Consider the following 19,558-nt stretch of genomic DNA (forward strand, 5'->3'; position numbering starts at 1 on the left):
CCTTGTTTGGGACCCTGCCATATGACGAAGATGTCATCAATAAATCTGTACCAAACACCCACAAATTGATGCCACCATTTGCTCTCATCAGTGAAGACTATGGTTTCCTCCCACCAGCCCAGGAACAAATTTGCATACGATGGGGCACAAGGACTCCCCATTGCGGTGCCCCTGAGCTGGTGGAAGTACTTCCTGTCAAAGAGAAAGAAAATTTTTGTGAGTGTAAATTGCAAAAGATCCAGTACAAACCTACTATGAGCCATATGTTGGACTGATCTTGATCTGAGAAAATGGTCAACCGCTTTAAGCCCCAGATGATGTGGGATATTGCTATATAGAGCCTCCACATCTATAGAGGCCAAGAATTGACGAGGTGCTTCGCCCATTTGTATTAACTGTCCCCTCATATATAAGAGATACATCTGATCTACTCTTAAAATTAGAGGGTATACAATTTGCTGAGGGTTCCTTCTTGGCCTCTATAGATGTGATATATGCGGACCAGCTGACACACATACAATATGTCATCTTCCTGCGATATTGGGCGCACTATGCTGGACATGCGCAGTATTATGCGTCCCACATAGAAACGCATGCTGTAACTCCCTATCAGAACAGTGTTGCATAAAGCGGTAGGGGGTTAACCATTCAACAAATCGCATTAGTAAGTATGTCTACAACAGCAGGCAGCCGCCATGAGGTAGTCTATAGGCCTTAGGCATTTCTGATATCGTATGTGGGCTACTTTATATGGCGACTCTATTCCTGGCTCTTGTGCTTTGAATCAATATACCGCCCAAACGCTCATTAACTCATGTATATAAGTGGACCGATTGTGATTACATGCAGCATCTACACATCAAGGCCTCCTGATGATCCGCTGGGGTGAAACGCGTAGAGGCGTATGAAATATCATCCTTGATAAGTATCGGTCCTACCCTCTGATTATCATGTTTGTGATTTATCTATATGCTATCTTCGGCTGAAGATTGGCATTTTTTGCTGTGGTATCTTGTGCCTTGAATGTTTGTATACATATATTTAGCTGTGGCTACCATCCTTCTGGGACTTAATCTCAATATATCATAAGGGCATCCCAGGGTCAGCCTTCGTTGAGTGGGGGCGCCATTTCCGCAGACAAGTAGGGTGCCAACCCCCACAGCCAGGCAGGGCGCATACCAAGAGGGTACAGAGGTAGTGAGGTCCTATTTTTAAGCACGAGCACTTTTTTGTTATGCACATTTTTGTCTTTTGTCCATGTATCTCACCCTGCCACAAACAAAGCTTGTATATATGGATATACATATATATATATATATATATATATATATATATATATATACATACCTAGTCATTTTTAACCCCTTCCCGACCTTTGATGCCACGTAGGCGTCTTGAAAGTCGGTGCCAATCCGACCTGTGACGCCTATGTGGCGTCATGGAAAGATCACGTCCCTGCAGATCGGGTGAAAGGGTTAACTCCCATTTCACCCGATCTGCAGGGACAGGGGGAGTGGTAGTTTAGCCCAGGGGGGTGGCTTCACCCCCCCGTGGCTACGATCGCTCTGATTGGCTGTTGAAAGTGAAACTGCCAATGAGAGCGATTTGTAATATTTCACCTATTAAAACTGGTGAAATATTACAATCCAGCCATGGCCGATGCTGCAATATCATCGGCCATGGCTGGAAACACTAATGTGCCCCCACCCCACCCCACCGATCGCCCCCCCCAGCCCTCCGATCTGTCCGGTACACTGCTTTGGCTCCCCTCCGTCCTGTTCTCCGCTCCCCCCGTGCTCTTGTCCGCTCCCCCCGTGCTCCAATCAACCCCCCGTGCTCCGATCCAACCCCCCTGCACTCCGATCCACCCCCCGTGCATCATCCACCCCCCGTGCTCCGATCCACCCCCCGTGCTCCGTTCCACCCCCCCGTGCTCCGTTCCACCCCCCGTGCTCCGTTCCACCCCCGTGCTCCGATCGCCCCCCCCATGCTCCGATCCCCCCCTGTGCTCCCCCCCACCCCATCATACTTACATATCCTGCCGGGGTCCGTCTGTCTTCTCCCTGGGCGCCGCCATCTTCCAAAATGGCAGGCGCATGCGCAGTGCGCCCGCTGAATCTGCCAGCCGGCAGATTCGTTCCAAAGTGCATTTTGATCACTGAGATATAATCTATCACAGTGATCAAAATAAAAAAAAATAATAAATGACCCCCCCCCCTTTGTCACCCCCATATGTAGGGACAATAAAAAAATAAAGAATTTTTTTTTTACACTAAGGTTAGAATAGGGTTAGGGTTAGGGTTAGGGCTAGGGCTAGGGTTAAGGTTAGGGTTAGGTCTAGGGCTAGGGTTAGGGTTAGGGCTAGGGTTAGGGTTAGGATTAGGGTTAGGGTTAGGGCTAGGGTTAGGGTTAGGGCTAGGGTTAGGGCTAGGGTTAGGGTTTCGGTATGTGCACACGTATTCTGTTCCTCTGCGGATTTTTCCGCTGCGGATTTGATAAATCCGCAGTGCTAAACCGCTGCGGATTTATGGCGGATTTACCGCGGTTTTTCTGCGCATTTCACTGTGATTTTACAACTGCGATTTTCTATTGGAGCAGTTGTAAAACCGCTGCGGAATCCGCAGAAACAAGTGACATGCTGCAGAATGTAAACCGCTGCGTTTCCGTGCAGTTTTTCTGCAGCATGTGTACAGCGATTTTTGTTTCCCATAGGTTTACATTGAACTGTAAACTCATGGGAAACTGCTGCGGATCCGCAGCGTTTTCCGCAGCGTGTGCACATACTTAGAATTAGGCTATGTGCACACGGTGCGGATTTGGCTGCGGATCCGCAGCGGATTGGCCACTGCGGATTCGCAGCAGTGTTCCATCAGGTTTACAGTACCAAGTAAACCTATGGAAAACGAAATCGTTGTATTTTCCGCAGCATGTCAATTCTTTATGCGGATTCAGCAGCGTTTTACACCTGTTCCTCAATAGGAATCCACCGGTGAAATCCGCACAAAAAACGCTGGAAATCCACGGTAAATCCGCAGGTAAAACGCAGTGCCTTTTACCTGCGGATTTTTCAAAAATGATGCTGAAAAATCTCACACGAATCCGCAACGTGGGCACATAGCCTTAGGGTTAGGGTTGGAATTAAGGTTGTGGTTAGGGTTGTGATTAGGGTTATGGCTACAGCTGGGATTAGGGTTAGGGGTGTGTTGGGGTTAGTGTTGGAGGTAGAATTGAGGGGTTTCCACTGTTTAGGCACATCAGGGGTCTACAAACGCAACATGGCGCCACCATTGATTCCAGCCAATCTTGTATTCAAAAAGTCAAATGGTGCTCCCTCACTTCCGAGCCCCGACGTGCGCCCAAACAGTGGTTTACCCCCTCATATGGGGTATCAGTGTACTCAGGACAAACTGCGCAACAATTACTGGGGTCCAATTTCTCCTGTTACCCTTGTGAAAATAAAAAAATGCTTGCTAAAACATCATTTTTGAGGAAAGAAAAATGATTTTTTATTTTCCCGGCTCTGCGTTGTAAACGTCTGTGAAGCACTTGGGGGTTCAAAGTGCTCATCACATATCTAGATAAGTTCCTTGGGGGGTCTAGTTTCTAAAATGGGGTCACTTGTGGGGGGTTTCTACTGTTTAGGCACACCAGGGGCTCTGCAAACGCAACGTGACGCCCGCAGACCATTCCATCAAAGTCTGCATTTCAAAAGTCACTACTTCCCTTCTGAGCCCCGACGTGTGCCCAAACAGTGGTTTACCCCCACACATGGGGTATCAGCGTACTCAGGAGAAACTGGACAACAACTTTTGTGGTCCAATTTCTCCTGTAACCCTTGGGAAAATAAAAAATTCTTGGCTAAATAATTATTTTTGAGGAAAGAAAACGTATTTATTATTTTCACGGCTCTGCATTATAAACTTCTGTGAAGCACTTGGGGGTTCAAAGTGCTCACCACACATCTAGATAAGTTCCTTTCGGGGTCTAGTTTCCAAAATGGGGTCACTTGTGGGGAGTTTCTACTGTTTAGCCACATCAGGGGCTCTGCAAACGCAACGTGACGCCCGCAGAGCATTCCATCAAAGTCTACATTTCAAAACGTCACTACTTCACTTCCGAGCCCCAGCATGTGCCTAAACAGTGGTTTACCCCCACATATGGGGTATCGGCGTACTCAGGAGAAACTGGACAACAAGTTTTGGGGTCAAATTTCTCCTGTTACCCTTGGGAAAATAAAAAATTGCAGGCTAAAAGATCATTTTTGAGAAAATAATTTTTTTTTTTTATTTTCATGGCGCTGCGTTATAAACTTCTGTGACGCACTTGGGGGTTTAAAGTGCTTAATATGCATCTAGATAAGTTCCTTGGGGGGTCTAGTTTCCAAAATCGGGTAATTTGTGGGGGATCTCCAATGTTTAGGCACACAGGGGCTCTCCAAACGTGACATGGTGTCCGCTAATGATTGGAGCTAATTTTCCATTTAAAAAGCCAAATGGCATGCCTTCCCTTCCGAGCCCTGCCGTGCGCCCAAACAGTGGTTTACCCCCACATATGGGATATCAGCGTACTCAGGACAAACTGGACAACAACATTTGGGGTCCAATTTCTCCTATTACCCTTGTCAAAATTGGAAATTCAAGGCTAAAAAATCATTTTTGAGGAAAGAAAAATTATTTTTTATTTTCATGGCTCTGCGTTATAAACTTCTGTGAAGCACTTGGGGGTTTAAAGTGCTCAATATGCATCTAGATAAGTTCCTTGGGGGGTCTAGTTTCCAAAATGGGGTCACTTGTGGGGGAGCTCCAATGTTTAGGCACACAGGGGCTCTCCAAACGCAACATGGTGTCCGCTAACGATGGAGATAATTTTTCATTCAAAAAGTCAAATGGCGCTCCTTCCCTTCCGAGCCTTACCATGTGGCCAAACAGTGGTTTACCCCCACATGTGAGGTATCGGTGTACTCAGGAGAAATTGCCCAACAAATTTTAGTATCCATTTTATCCTGTTGCCCATGTGAAAATGAAAAAATTGAGGCTAAAAGAATTTTTTTGTGAAAAAAAAGTACTTTTTCATTTTTACGGATCAATTTGTGAAGCACCTGGGGGTTCAAAGTGCTCACTATGCATCTAGATAAGTTCCTTGGGGCGTCTAGTTTCCAAAATGGGGTCACTTGTGGGGGAGGTCCAATTTTTAGGCACACGGGGGCTCTCCAAACGTGACATGGTGTCCGCTAAAGAGTGGACCCAATTTTTCATTCAAAAAGTCAAATGGCGCTCCTTCCCTTCCAAGCCCTGCCGTGCGCCAAAACAGTGGTTTACCCCCACATATGAGGTATCAGCGTACTCAGGACAAATTGTACAACAACTTTCGTGGTTCAGTTTCTCCTTTTGCCATTGGGAAAATGAAAAAATTGTTGCTAAAATATAATTTTTGTGACTAAAAAGTTAAATGTTCATTTTTTCCTTCCATGTTGCTTCTGCTGCTGTGAAGTACCTGAAGCGTTAATAAACTTCTTGAAAGTGAGGTGGTCCCTAAAAAAATGGTTTTGTAAATTTCGTTGTAAAAATGAGAAATCGCTGGTCAAATTTTAACCCTTATAAGTTCCTAGCAAAAAAAAATTTTGTTTCAAAAATTGTGCTGATGTAAAGTATACATGTGGGAAATGTTATTTATTAACTATTTTGTGTCACCTAACTCTCTGTTTTAACAGAATAAAAATTCAAACTGTGAAAATTGCGAAATTTTCAAAATTTTCGCCAAATTTCCGTTTTTATCACAAATAAAAGCAGAATTTATTGACCTAAATTCACCACTAACATGAAGCCCAATATGTCACGAAAAAACAATCTCAGAACCGCTAGGATCCGTTGAAGCGTTCCTGAGTTATTACCTCATGAAGGGACACTGGTCAGAATTGCAAAAAACGGCAAGGTCTTTAAGGTCAAAATAGGCTGGGTCATGAAGGGGTTAAACCTGATGTCAGGGTCTATGCCAGGAGACATAGGGTCAGCCGACAGTGAGTGGGGGCGCCATTGTCGTATTTATGTTTAGGGTGCCAACCTCCACTGATAGGTAGGAAGCTTAAACAGGGTTTGTTTTGGCAGGGTCATCTAGCAGAGTTGTCAAACTGCATTCCTCGAGGGCCGCAAACAGGTCATGTTTTCAGGATTTCCTTGTATTGCACAGGTGATAATTTAATAACCTGCACTGAATGATTCCAGCACCTTGTGCAATACAAGGAAATCCTGAAAACATGACCTGTTTGCGGCCCTCGAGGAATGCAGTTTGACACCTCTGATCTAGAGTGCACGGTTGTGTGTTCTATGTGGTTATCTGGTTGTAGTTGTGGTATGGTTTTAATTGGATTTAAATAAATTGTGATATTTTATCTATGTTATCATAAGGATTTAAGGGTTATTGTGTTTTCATTTATTGATTTTTCTGACCTTTATTTGTCTGTATATCAGCCTAAGAGTATTAACAGATCTGGTTTGCCTCAGTTTAAGACCTTTTTTCCTTTCTGGTCATCGGGGGGTTAATGCTGTTTTTCCTTCCCCGGTGGCCGCTGATGTTGTAGCATTGCTGCTGGGTCAGCTGATGTTTGTGGTGACCACTCCCTCCATCCTTTAAGAGGTCACCTGGTTCTTCAGCTGACTGTCGGTGTTAATGTCACGCCGTTTACGGCAATAAAGGGGCAGGACGGCATACTGGGACCCGCACCTGTCCCTGCCACTATAAGGGGCCCTGGCTTTCCCTTATCTTAGGGGTCCCTAAGATGGTTAGAAGGCCTGAGCCGCCAGCGTATCCCTGTCTCCTGTGCAGGCCCTATCTGTGACCCCCTCTCCCCCCAAGGGAGGTGGACTGCATCAGTGTATAAAAATCACAATTAACAGGGTATACAGACAAGGTAAAGGAAAACCACACTTAGCTTAATGCTGCAAGGCACAGCACAGCAGGAAGAAACACCAGATACAACGGACACACCTGTAGAACAACAGTTCCCAGCTAGCTCCTACTCCTGGCTTGGTTGCTGAAGAATGAACGAACACCGACAGTCAGCTGATGAACCAGGTGACCTCTTAAAGGATGGAGGAAGTGGTCACCACAAACATCAGCTGACCCAGCAGCAATGCAACAAGATCAGCGGCCACCAGGGGGGAAAAACTGCATTAACCCCCCGATGACCAGAAAGGAAAAAAGGTCTTAAACTGAGGCAAACCAGATCTGTCACAAATCCAAAATTGGATCGTGACAGTACCCCCCTTTCAATGAGGGGCCTTTGGACCCTCAACACTGGACCTCACCAGTAAACAACCTACAGTGAGAATGACTCGATTCACCAGAGTTCACCTCCCCAGTCACCTGACCCTCAGGTTTACGGTGGACACAGCACGGTGGAGAAGACAACATAGGCGGCTGTTGTGAATTCTGTTGTCGGGCTCCCTCCTGTGGTCGTGAATGGTACTTCGGCTGGTTCTGTCCATGGACTTCCTCTGGTGGCTGTGGGTGTTTCTGAGTTTCCTTCCACAGGTGACGAGGCTAAGTCGTTAGTTGGCTGCTCTATTTAACTCCACTTAGATCTTTGCCCCATGCCAGCTGTCAATGTTGTACTATTGGTCTAGTTCGCTCCTGGATCGTTCTGTTACCTGTTTACTCCAGCAGAAGCTAAGTTCCTCTTTGCTATTTTCCTGTTTGCTATTTTTTCTGTCCAGCTTGCTATTGTGAATATTGCCTTGCTTGCTGGAAGCTCTGGGACGCAGAGGGGCGCCTCCGCACCGTGAGTCGGTGCGGAAGGTTTTTTTCCCTGCACTCTCTGCGTGGCTTTTTGTAGGTTTTTGTGCTGACCGCAAAGTGACCTTTTCTATCCTCTGTCTGTCCAGTAAGTCGGGCCTCTCTTTGCTAAATCTATTTCATCTCTATGTTTGTGATTTCATCTTAACTCACAGTCATTATATGTGGGGGGCTGCCTTTTCCTTTGGGGAATTTCTCTGAGGCAAGGTAGGCTTTATTTTCCTTTCTTAGGGCTAGCTAGTTCTGAGGCTGTGACGAGTTGCATAGGGAGCGTTAGGAGCAATCCACTGCTATTTCTAGTGTGTGTGATAGGATTAGGGATTGCGGTCAGCAGAGTTTCCACTTCCCAGAGCTTGTCCCGTGTTTTTGTAGCTATCAGATCTTTCCGGGTGCTTTTGATCATCAGGTCCATTATTGTCCTAACCACCAGGTCATAACAGGCGGCACAAACCTCCAAAGCGCCGACCTGTGGAATGAATTGTGTATGGGCATTACTGAGGGTAACTCCAACTGGTAAGTCTTCGGACTGACAATGGCTGACACCCGATATGGCCCAATTACCCTCGAACTCCAGATTCCAGTTCCACACTTCCACCAGATATTTTTGGTGGACACCCATACGTAATCATTCACACACAGGTCCAGACCTGAACGTTTATTTTCACGCATGCGTCTGCCACAAGATGGTGAACTCTTTGCAGAACCGACAACAGAGGTGTCCCCCTGTGTACCCAAACTCACACCCCCACTATGCACCGAGGGAACCACCACCCTCCTCTGACCCCTCCTCCTTAGAGGTCTCTGACATACCGGGTTAGAATGTAGTGAGGGTAGAGTCTTGCTCCTACTTCCTTTAAGCACCTCTACTGCCCCAACTGGAGAAGAAGGGGTAGGTTGTAGAAGGACGGCAGAGATCGTAGTTCCAGGGCAGCAGTCCTCACACGACTGACCCCAGCTGACTACTTCTCTGGACTGCCAGTCTATGACAGGGTTGTGTCTTTTTAACCAAGGGAGACCTAAGACAATGGGAGTTGGTATGCCCTCCAAGACGTAACATGACAGGAACTCTTCATTACAAGCCCCTATACGCAGATGTTTATTGTCAACGACTTGGGTAATGCTCCCCTGGCTGAGCGGGACAGAGTCAATAACCTGGACGCTTAGGGGTCTAGCCAGCAACCTACTCATCAGGCCATGGGTCTGGACAAAATGAGCATTCACCAAATTGACTCCTGCTCCACTGTCCACAGGCACCAGAATATTCTCAGTTACCCCACCAACAACCACCTCAGCAGGTAAAGTACACTGAGACGAGAAAACGGAGGAAATATACACTCCCTGGTCGCTTCCTTCCACACAACCAGAGGGACGCGGCTTTTTTGATGGAACAGGTATCTTGGTCTGAGCTGGGCAGACATTGATAAAATGACCAGTCTGCGCACGGTAGAAACATGCCCCCACACCACGGCGAACCCCAGACAACCCCGTTTGGGAACCAACTCCTCCCAGCTGCATGGGTTCGTCCACCTTCCCAGGTGTGTCCTCCCCCCTAGCAAGGACTATAGGGGGCACATTTGGTGTATGCCTCTCCCTCAAGCGTCTATCCACCCGGATGGCAAGGGACATGGCGGCCTCCAACGACTTGGGGGTGGCGTACTGTACGAGAGTATCTTGTAACCTAGGGGACAGACCCTGCACAAAATGGCTCCTAAGGGCCGGGTCATTCCACTGTGTGTCAGTGGCCCACCTCCTGAACTCTGAACAGTACTCCTCAGCCGGCCGACCCCCCTGCTTGATCTTAGGGAGTCGGGGTTCCGCCAAGGAGACGCCGTCCAGGTCACCATATACCAGCGCCAGAGCTACAAAAAACTCGTCCACTGACCGTAGAGTTGGAGAACCGGTCGGCAGGGAGAAGGCCCAGGATTGGGGATCACCTTTAAGAAGGGAAACAATGATTCCCACCCGTTGTTCTTCACTCCCTGATGAACGAGGGCGGAGCCTAAAGTATAACTTACAGGCCTCCTTAAAAACCAAAAATGTATCTCTCCCACCAGAGAACCTGTCAGGAAGAGATATCTTGGGCTCTGGTTGAGCATGAACCTGGGCCGAAGCCCAAAACCCCACCAACTGCTGCAGTTCTTGCACCACCTCACCACGCAGCACCTTAAACTCATCGGTGAGGGTCTGAAGCAGTTGGGCAAAGGCCTGCATTTGAGCCATGGCTCACCAGAAAAAAATGTGAAGGTCGGTGTTAATGTCACGGCGTTTACGGCGATAAAGGGGCAGGACGACATACTGGGACCCGCACCTGTCCCTGCCACTATAAGGGGCCCTTTCTTTCCCTTATCTCAGGGGTACCTAAGATGGTTAGGAGGCCTGAGCTGCCAGCGTATCCCTGTCTCCTGTGCAGGCCCTATCCGTGACCCCCTCTCCCCCCAAAGGGAGGTGGACTGCACCAGTGTATAAAAATCACAATTAACAGGGTATACAGACAAGGTAAAGGAAAACCACACTTAGCTTAATGCTGCAAGGCACAGCACAGCAGGAAGGAACACCAGATACAACGGACACAGCTGTAGAACAACAGTTACCAGCTAGCTCCTACTCCCGGCTTGGTTGCTGAAGAATGAACTAACACTGACAGTCAGCCAGCTGATGAACCAGGTGACCTCTTAAGGGATGGAGGGAGTGGTCACCACAAACATCAGCCGACCAGCAGCAATGCAACAACATCAGCGGCCACCGGGGGGGAAAAAACTGCATTAACCCCTGATGACCAGAAAGGAAAAAAGGTCTTAAACTGAGGCAAACCAGATCTGCCACAAATCCAAAATTGGATCGTGACACCTTCCTCATGATCAGGGATACCCCACAAGGTGAGATTTTAGATGGTGCCCCAGATTAATGTTGATTGACAGTCATTTTGTATTTCTTCCACTTTCTTACTATTGCACCAACATTTGTCTCTTTCTCACCCCACATCTTACGTATGGCTTTGTCTCCCATTCCAGCTTTGTGCAGGACTATGAACGTGTCTCTGACATCCTTAAAAAGCTCTTTGGTCTTGCCCATGTTTTAGAGGTTAGAGTGTGACTGATTAATTGAGTCTGTGGACAGAAGTCTTTTATAAAGGTGACTATGTAAGACAGCTGTTAATGCAAGTAACAGACCAGCCCAGATCTCCAGGATCATGATACAGTCAGGTTGAATGGAAATAGGGAAGGGGATTGAGAAAGCCTTTCTATAAAGAGCATAGCCTTTAACATCTGGAGTTAACAATAACTCAAAGCCAGCTAAACCCATACAGATGTGCACAAGCATTATTATTGAATACCAATCTGGCAAGAAGATGCTCGCCTGTAGAGCGTAAACTTGACCACTTGTCTGGTAGCAGTGCTGTGATCCCACTGATCTCAGGATTAAGCTAGATATAATCCAGGAAGATTGTAAAACAAACAAAATGAAGAGGTGAAAGAAGTCAGCCTTGCCTGACTCCAGACGGGATTAGGAAGGGGTCAGTCTTCCAGCTGTTCTCTGTGCTAAAAATGTAGTTATTTGTCCTGAAAATAGAAGCAGAACATTTCCTTAAACCTGAATATTTGCTGCACACCACCAATGAACAGGTGCAAAACATGATTAAAAGTGTTTTCTTGGTTTCTTTGATGTTTTGGACAGCGTCCCTGATGACAGTGATTCCTGCTGTCAGGAAAACCACAAGTCTGATCAGTTTGGAAGGTTGAACTGGACACAGCCATCAGCCAATTGATGGTGAACATATTGAACTTGACATTTTACCAGAAGTCTGATCAGTTTAAATGATTGAGCTGAACATAATGTTTAGCCAGGTGACCTCCATCCCTACTTCCTTTGCAAAATTGCCAGGGATGCCAAGTTAATTTTTAACTTTTCCTGAACAACTTATCAAAACATCATGGACAGACAATATTTTTTTGCGGACACTTTAGAAAACCATAATAAATCCTTACCATTATACAGTAAGTGATACATGCCTACATATCAATCTGATATGAAGACATTAGCTATATTTACTATAAACTGTAAAATGATAATAATTACAGTCAAAATAATCTCTGCAAGCTTCCTCAGCTTTAATAAAATCACCCACATCTTAAATGTATTTGTACAGGCAGGTAAAGTGCACTATTTTTATGGAATGTCCTGGTATTTCTGGACGGTTGGCAACCCAGAGCCCAGTATAGATAAAGGAGGTTTTCAACTCCATATTTTGCTCTGCTTCTTCTGGGTGCTTATGTGCTTGCATACTTTATGTCTGACAAGGCTTATCCTGTGTCCCTATAAATGAGGCACCATTTGTTTTAATGTTTTAATACTGGTTTATTTACTAAATAAAAATATATATTAATTGAAGGATCCTTCAATTTACTTCCTTTGTCCTGGGATTTATGCCTTATATTTCCTAGGCTGTGGTTTTGATAATATTATATGTAGAGGGAGGATGAACTCTGCCCCTTCCTCCCCTTCCCCCTCCTGTCTACAAAGAATCTTATCAGTGGCATTTATCATTTCCTATCTCAGTAATGTAAAAATCTGTGTTTACTGAATTCTGATTTAACCCATGAATTGAGAATTTTGAGACTGAATGATCAGTCCAGGAGGAGAAAAAAGCAGGTATCTCTGATAAGGTGCCACATTTTTTCGACTATGAGACATCTTTCCATAAGATGCACCCCAGGTTTAGACAGCAGAGAATAGGGGAAAAAAAAAGAATAGGGAGGTAATAAATCTATTGCTGGTAGCACTCTGTAGTGTGTATTATTCACACACAGCTCTGCTACATGAACATTTACATACACACAGCTCTGCTACAAGCACAGAAACACACACATATATATACACACACACACACACATACACACACACATACACACACACATACACACACACACTATACAAATCAGGATAATACCTCAAGCTTCAATTCAATCATCAGGCCTTAACTACAGATCCCTCCTTTTTAGTTCACACAGTCCGACCAACCTGGACCCAGATATAGTCTTGCCAGGATTTGAGCCCAGCACCATTCATACCTCCCTGGTTTTCTTCAGACTGACATAGTTTTTGCAGCAACAGCAGATTCCCCCAGAAATATCCTAACTAGTGATGAGCGAGTGTACTCGTTGCTTGGGTTTTCCCCATACACGCTCGGGTGGTCTCCGAGTATTTATGACTGCTCAGAGATTTAGTTTTCTTCACAGGAGCTGGATGATTTGTTACTTTTAGACAGTTTGATTACATGTGGGGATTCCCTAGCAACCAGGCAACCCCCACATGTATGGAATGAAGTGGTAGTTCCAGCTCCTTAAAATTCAAAGTCTTTATTTTACAAGTTAAAACTTCATAGTCATAGAATCCTTGTACATCATGGATGCATAGGCAGCGAAAAAGAAAGGTATAAGCAACGCGTTTCGATCAACTAAGATCTTTATCACAGCTTAATCCTACATCTACCTTCTAGTTCTTATAAGGTGTTCCATATACTCTTACACAGCTGATTTAATCACCTGGTATTAATGGCAGAGTCTGCACCTATCAAATTACACAGAAAAATTACCAATCTTTAAAACATCATAATACATACAACAGCTATTTACAAATAATGGTACATTAATTCATTTCTCCTATTCAGGCCATTTGGATATCTTGTTTCTAGATTATAAACCCAAAATGCCTCTCTGGTTAAGAGGCGTCTTTTTATATCTCCACTGCGCGGTGATTTTTTTATTTGTTCTCTACCTTGGACTCTCATTGCTGATATATTTCCAGCGTGGTGGGTTATAAAGTGTTTTGCTACCATGGAAATATTACGATTATTACTATTTCCTTTTAATGTATCTTTCAAATGTTCGGATATCCGCGTCTTTAATTTTCTTGTGTGCAACCCACATATGTTAGATTACAGATCTCACAATCTGTTAAGGAGAAATTAATTAATGTACCATTATTTGTAAATAGCTGTTGTATGTATTATGTAATTTGTATGTATTATGATGTTGCCAGATGTCAGATTGCCCGCCGTCATCAGGGCATTACGGCAATATGCTGGAGACACTGGGGCAGATTGCTGGACACACTGGGGGCAATATGCTGGACACACTGGGGCAGGATGCTGGAAACACTGGGGGCAATATGCTGGACACACTAGGGGTAATATGCTGGACACACTGGGGCAGGATGCTGGAAACACTGGGGGCAATATGCTGGACATACTGGGGGCAATATGCTGGACACACTGGGGGCTATATGCTAAACACACTGGGGGCTGAATGCTGGACACACTGGGGGCAATATGCTGGACACACTGGGGGCTATATGCTAAACACACTGGGGGCAATATGTTGAACACACTGGGGGCTGAATGCTGGACACACTGGGGGCAATATGCTGTTCACACTGGGGGCAATATGCTGGACACACTGGGGGCTGAATGCTGGACACACCGGGGGCAATATGCTGGACACACTGGGGGCAATATGCTGGACACACTGGGGGCAATATGCTGGACACACTGGGGGAAATATGCTGGACACACTGGAGGCAATATCGGGAACACACTGGGGTCTGAATTCTGGACACACTGGGGTAATACGCTTGACACACTGGGGGCTGAATGCTGGACACACTGGGGGCTGAATGCTGGACACACTGGGGGCAATATGCTGGACACACTGGGGGCAATATGCTGGACACACTGGGGGCAATATGCTGGACACACTGGGGGCAATATGCTGGACACACTGAGGGCAATATGCTGGAGACACTGGGGCAATATGCTGGACACACTGGGGCAATATGCTGGAGACACTGGGGGCTGAATGCTGGACACACTCAAGAGGGCAGGATGGGAGAACATATGGCTGGAGCCAGGAATGAGATACACGGGGCCAGGATGGGGGAAATTATTATTACCATAAGTGCTAATTAAGGGATATTATTTCTGCAGTGATGTATTTTTTATTTTTTGAAGACACTGTTTTAAATGGGGAGGCGGTTCTGTTACTGTGTAGAGTGACACTATATCGCCTTTTTTTCTTCATGTGGTGTAATGTAGAAGTTGTGAAAAATTAAGTAATGTGTTCTGCAAGCGGAGCTCGAGATAACTGTGTTATTTCCTGCAGAGACAAGTCCTGGCTGGATGAAGTGATAGCGGTCTGTGCTGGATGAAAGATGAAGGACTTGACCTAGAGACGTCACTGGTGAGTCAGTGTTACCTATACACTGACACTATACACTGTATACTATATACAGAGCTCCTGTGTATAATGTCACCGGTGATCACTGTATTACCTGTACACAGACACTGCATACTAAGTACAGATCTCCTGTGAATACTGGCACTTATGGTGATAGTATTGTGTTTTGCTTTTGTTTGTTTTTTTGTTTTTTGTTTTTCTTTGTAACTGAAGGGTAAATTGACTAGATTCATCTCTAAACTCTTGGAGCGACTGATATACTCCCGCCTTACCCATTACCTCTCCACTCACTCCCTCCTAGACCCTTCACAGTCCGGTTTCCGCCCCCTACATTCGACAGAAACTGCACTCATCAAAGTGACCAATGACCTTCTGACAGCAAAACGTAATGGTGACCACTCTCTGCTCATTCTTCTCAATCTTTCTGCAGCTTTTGACACTGTTGACCACCCTCTCTTACTCTCCAGGCTCCAGTCACCAGGCATTAAGGACACTTCTCTCTCCTGTTTCTCCTCCTACCTTTCTGACCGCTCCTTCAGTGTTCTGTTATCTGGCTCCACTTCATCTCCTTTCCTCTCACTGTCGGGGTACCTCAGGGCTCAGTCCTTGGCCCCCTTCTCTTCTCCCTGTACAAGGCCCCAATTGGACAGACCATCAGCAGATTTGGCTTTCAGTACCATCTTTATGCTGATGACACACAACTATACACGTCATCGCCTGACCTTACCCCCGCTGTACTAGAAAACGCCACTGACTGTCCGCAGTCTCCAACATCATGTCTGCTCTCCATCTGAAACTCAACCTCTCCAAAACTGAACTTCTTCTGCTCCCGCCATCTACTAACCTCCCTAAATCTGACATTTCCCTCTCCGTGGGTGGCACCATAATAACACCCCGGCAGCAGGCGCGCTGTCTGGGTTTTATGTTTGACTCCGATCTCTCCTTCACCTCCCATATACAATCTCTTGCCCGCTCGTGCCGTCTACACCTAAAGTACATCTCAAGAATCCACCCTTTTCTCACCATGGAGACAACTAAAACCCTCACTGTCGCCCTGATCCACTCCCGCCTGGACTACTGCAATGCTCTATTAATTGGCCTCCCCCTCACTCGACTTTCCCCTCTCCAGTCCATCCTTAATGCACCAGCCAGGGTCGTCTGTTGTGAATTCTGTGGCTGAGTTCACTTCTGTGGTCACAAGTGGTATTGCAGTCTCTGGGCTTCCTCCCTCAGGTGTTTTGGTGAGCTCGTTGGCTGCCTTGCTATTTAGCTCCACCTGAGTCTGTCTTCCTTGCTCCTTGTCAATGTTCCAGTGTTGGATCTGAGCTACTGCATCTTTCCTTGGGCCTGCTGCTCTGCTAGATAAGTGCTTCTAGTTTGTTTTCTGTTTTTTCTGTCCAGCTTGCTATTAACTTTTGCTGGAAGCTCTGAGAAGCAAAGGGGTGCACCGCCGTGCTGTTAGTTCGGCACGGTGGGTCTTTTTGCCCCTTTGCGTGGTTTTCGTTTTAGGGTTTTTTGTAGACTGCATAGTTCTCTTTGCTATCCTCGCTCTGTCTAGAATATCGGGCCTCACTTTGCTGAATCTATTTCATTCCTACGTTTGTCTTTTCATCTTGCTAACAGTCATTATATGTGGGGGGCTGCCTATTCATCTGGGGTATTTCTCTGAGGTAAGTCAGGCTTGTATTTCTATCTTCAGGCTAGTCAGCTCCTCAGGCAGTGCCGAGTTGCATAGGTAGTGATAGGCGCAATCCACTGCTGCTTATAGTTGTGTGAGGATAGATCAGGTACTGCAGTCTACAGAGATTCCACGTCTCAGAGCTCGTCCTATTGTTTTTGGTTATTGCCAGATCTCTGTATGTGCGCTGATTACTGCACGCTGTGTTGCCTGATTGCCAGCCATAACAGTACAAGGAGCCACCCAATGATTCCCAATAGAGGGAAAAAAGAAATCCTGACATCATTTTTTTTTTCTTAGCTCTGTCTTCAGTCTTTTTTTTCCCCTAGACATTAGAGTGCTTCAGGACACAGCTGTGGACATGGATATTCAGGCTCTGTGCTCCTCAATGGATAATCTCGTTGTAAATGTACAAAAGATTCAAGATACTATTGATCAGAAATCGATGCTAGAACCAAGAATTCCGATTCCTGATTTGTTTTTTGGTGACAGAACTAAGTTCCTGAGCTTCAGAAATAATTGTAAGCTATTTTTGGCCTTGAAACCTCATTCTTCTGGTAATCCTATTCAACAGGTTTTGATTATTATTTCTTTTTTGCGCGGCGACCCACAGGACTGGGCGTTTTCTCTTGCACCAGGAGATTCTGCATTGAGTAATGTTGATGCATTTTTCCAGGTGCAGGGATTGCTTTACGATGAGCCTAATTCAGTGGATCAGGCTGAGAAAAATCTGCTGGCTTTATGCCAGGGTCAGGATGATGTAGAAGTATATTGTCAGAAATTTAGGAAGTGGTCAGTACTCACTCTGTGGAATGAATCTGCACTAGCGGCTTTGTTCAGAAAGGGTCTCTCTGAAGCTCTTAAGGATGTAATGGTGGGATTTCCTATGCCTGCTGGTTTGAATGAGTCTATGTCCTTGGCCATTCAGATCGGTCGTCGCTTGCGCGAGCGTAAATCTGTGCACCATCTGGCGGTATTGTCTGAGAGTAAACCTGAGCCTATGCAGTGCGACAGGACTATGACTAAAGTAGAACGGCAGGAATACAGACGTCTGAACAGACTGTGTTTCTATTGTGGTGATTCTACTCATGCTATTTCTAATTGTCCTAAACGCACTAGGCGGTTCGATAGCTCTGCCGTTATTGGTACTGTACAGTCCAAATTCCTTTTGTCCATTACCTTAATGTGCTCTTTGTCATCGTATTCTGTCATGGCGTTTGTGGATTCAGGCGCTGCCCTGAATCTGATGGATTTGGATTATGCTAAACGTTGTGGATTTTTCTTGGAGCCTTTGCGGTGTCCTATTCCGTTGAGAGGAATTGATGCTACACCTTTGGCCAAGAATAAGCCTCAGTACTGGGCCCAGCTGACCATGTGCATGGCTCCTGCACATCAGGAAGTTATTCGCTTTCTGGTACTGCATAATTTGCATGATGTGGTCGTGTTGGGGTTGCCATGGCTACAAACCCATAATCCAGTATTGGATTGGAACTCTATGTCGGTAACCAGCTGGGGTTGTCAGGGAGTACATGGTGATGTTCCATTTTTGTCTATTTCGTCATCCATTCCTTCTGACATCCCAGAGTTCTTGTCGGACTTTCAGGATGTATTTGAAGAGTCCAAGTCTGATGCCCTACCTCCGCATAGGAATTGTGATTGTGCTATCGATTTGATTCCTGGTAGTAAATTCCCTAAGGGTCGTTTATTTAATTTGTCTGTACCTGAACACACCGCTATGCGCAGTTATGTGAAGGAGTCCCTGGAGAAGGGACATATTCGCCCATCGTCGTCACCATTGGGAGCAGGGTTCTTTTTTGTAGCCAAGAAGGATGGTTCGCTAAGACCGTGTATTGATTACCGCCTTCTTAATAAGATCACTGTTAAGTTTCAGTATCCCTTGCCATTGATTTCTGACTTGTTTGCTCGGATTAAGGGGGCTAGTTGGTTTACTAAGATTGATCTTCGTGGTGCGTATAATCTGGTGAGAATCAGGCAGGGAGATGAATGGAAAACGGCATTTAATACGCCCGAGGGTCATTTTGAGTATCTGGTGATGCCGTTCGGACTTGCCAATGCTCCATCTGTTTTTCAGTCTTTTATGCATGACATTTTCCGTGAGTATCTGGATAAATTCTTGATTGTTTACTTGGATGACATTTTGATCTTCTCAGATGATTGGGAGTCTCATGTGAAGCAAGTCAGAATGGTTTTCCAGGTACTGCGTGCTAATTCCTTGTTCGTGAAGGGATCAAAGTGTCTCTTCGGTGTGCAGAAAGTTTCATTTTTGGGGTTCATCTTTTCCCCTTCTACTATCAAGATGGATCCGGTTAAGGTTCAGGCCATCCAGGATTGGACTCAGCCGACATCTCTAAAAAGTCTGCAGAAATTCCTGGGCTTTGCTAATTTTTATCGTCGCTTCATCTGTAATTTTTCTAGCATTGCCAGACCATTGACCGATTTGACCAAGAAGGGTGCTGATTTGGTTAATTGGTCTTCTGCTGCCGTGGAAGCTTTTCAGGAGTTGAAGCGTCGTTTTTGCTGTGCCCCTGTGTTGTGTCAACCTGATGTTTCTCTTCCGTTCCAGGTCGAGGTTGATGCTTCTGAGATTGGTGCAGGGGCGGTTTTGTCACAGAGAGGTTCTGGTTGCTCAGTGTTCAAACCATGTGCTTTCTTTTCCAGGAAATTTTCTGCTGCTGAGCGTAATTATGATGTGGGCAACCGAGAGTTGCTGGCCATGAAGTGGGCATTCGAGGAGTGGCGTCATTGGCTTGAGGGTGCTAAGCATCGCGTGGTGGTTTTGACTGATCATAAGAACCTTACTTATCTTGAGTCTGCCAAGCGCTTGAATCCTAGACAG

Source organism: Ranitomeya imitator, chromosome 4 (genome assembly GCF_032444005.1).
Source record: "Ranitomeya imitator isolate aRanImi1 chromosome 4, aRanImi1.pri, whole genome shotgun sequence".
NCBI classification, from domain to species: Eukaryota; Metazoa; Chordata; class Amphibia; order Anura; family Dendrobatidae; genus Ranitomeya; species Ranitomeya imitator.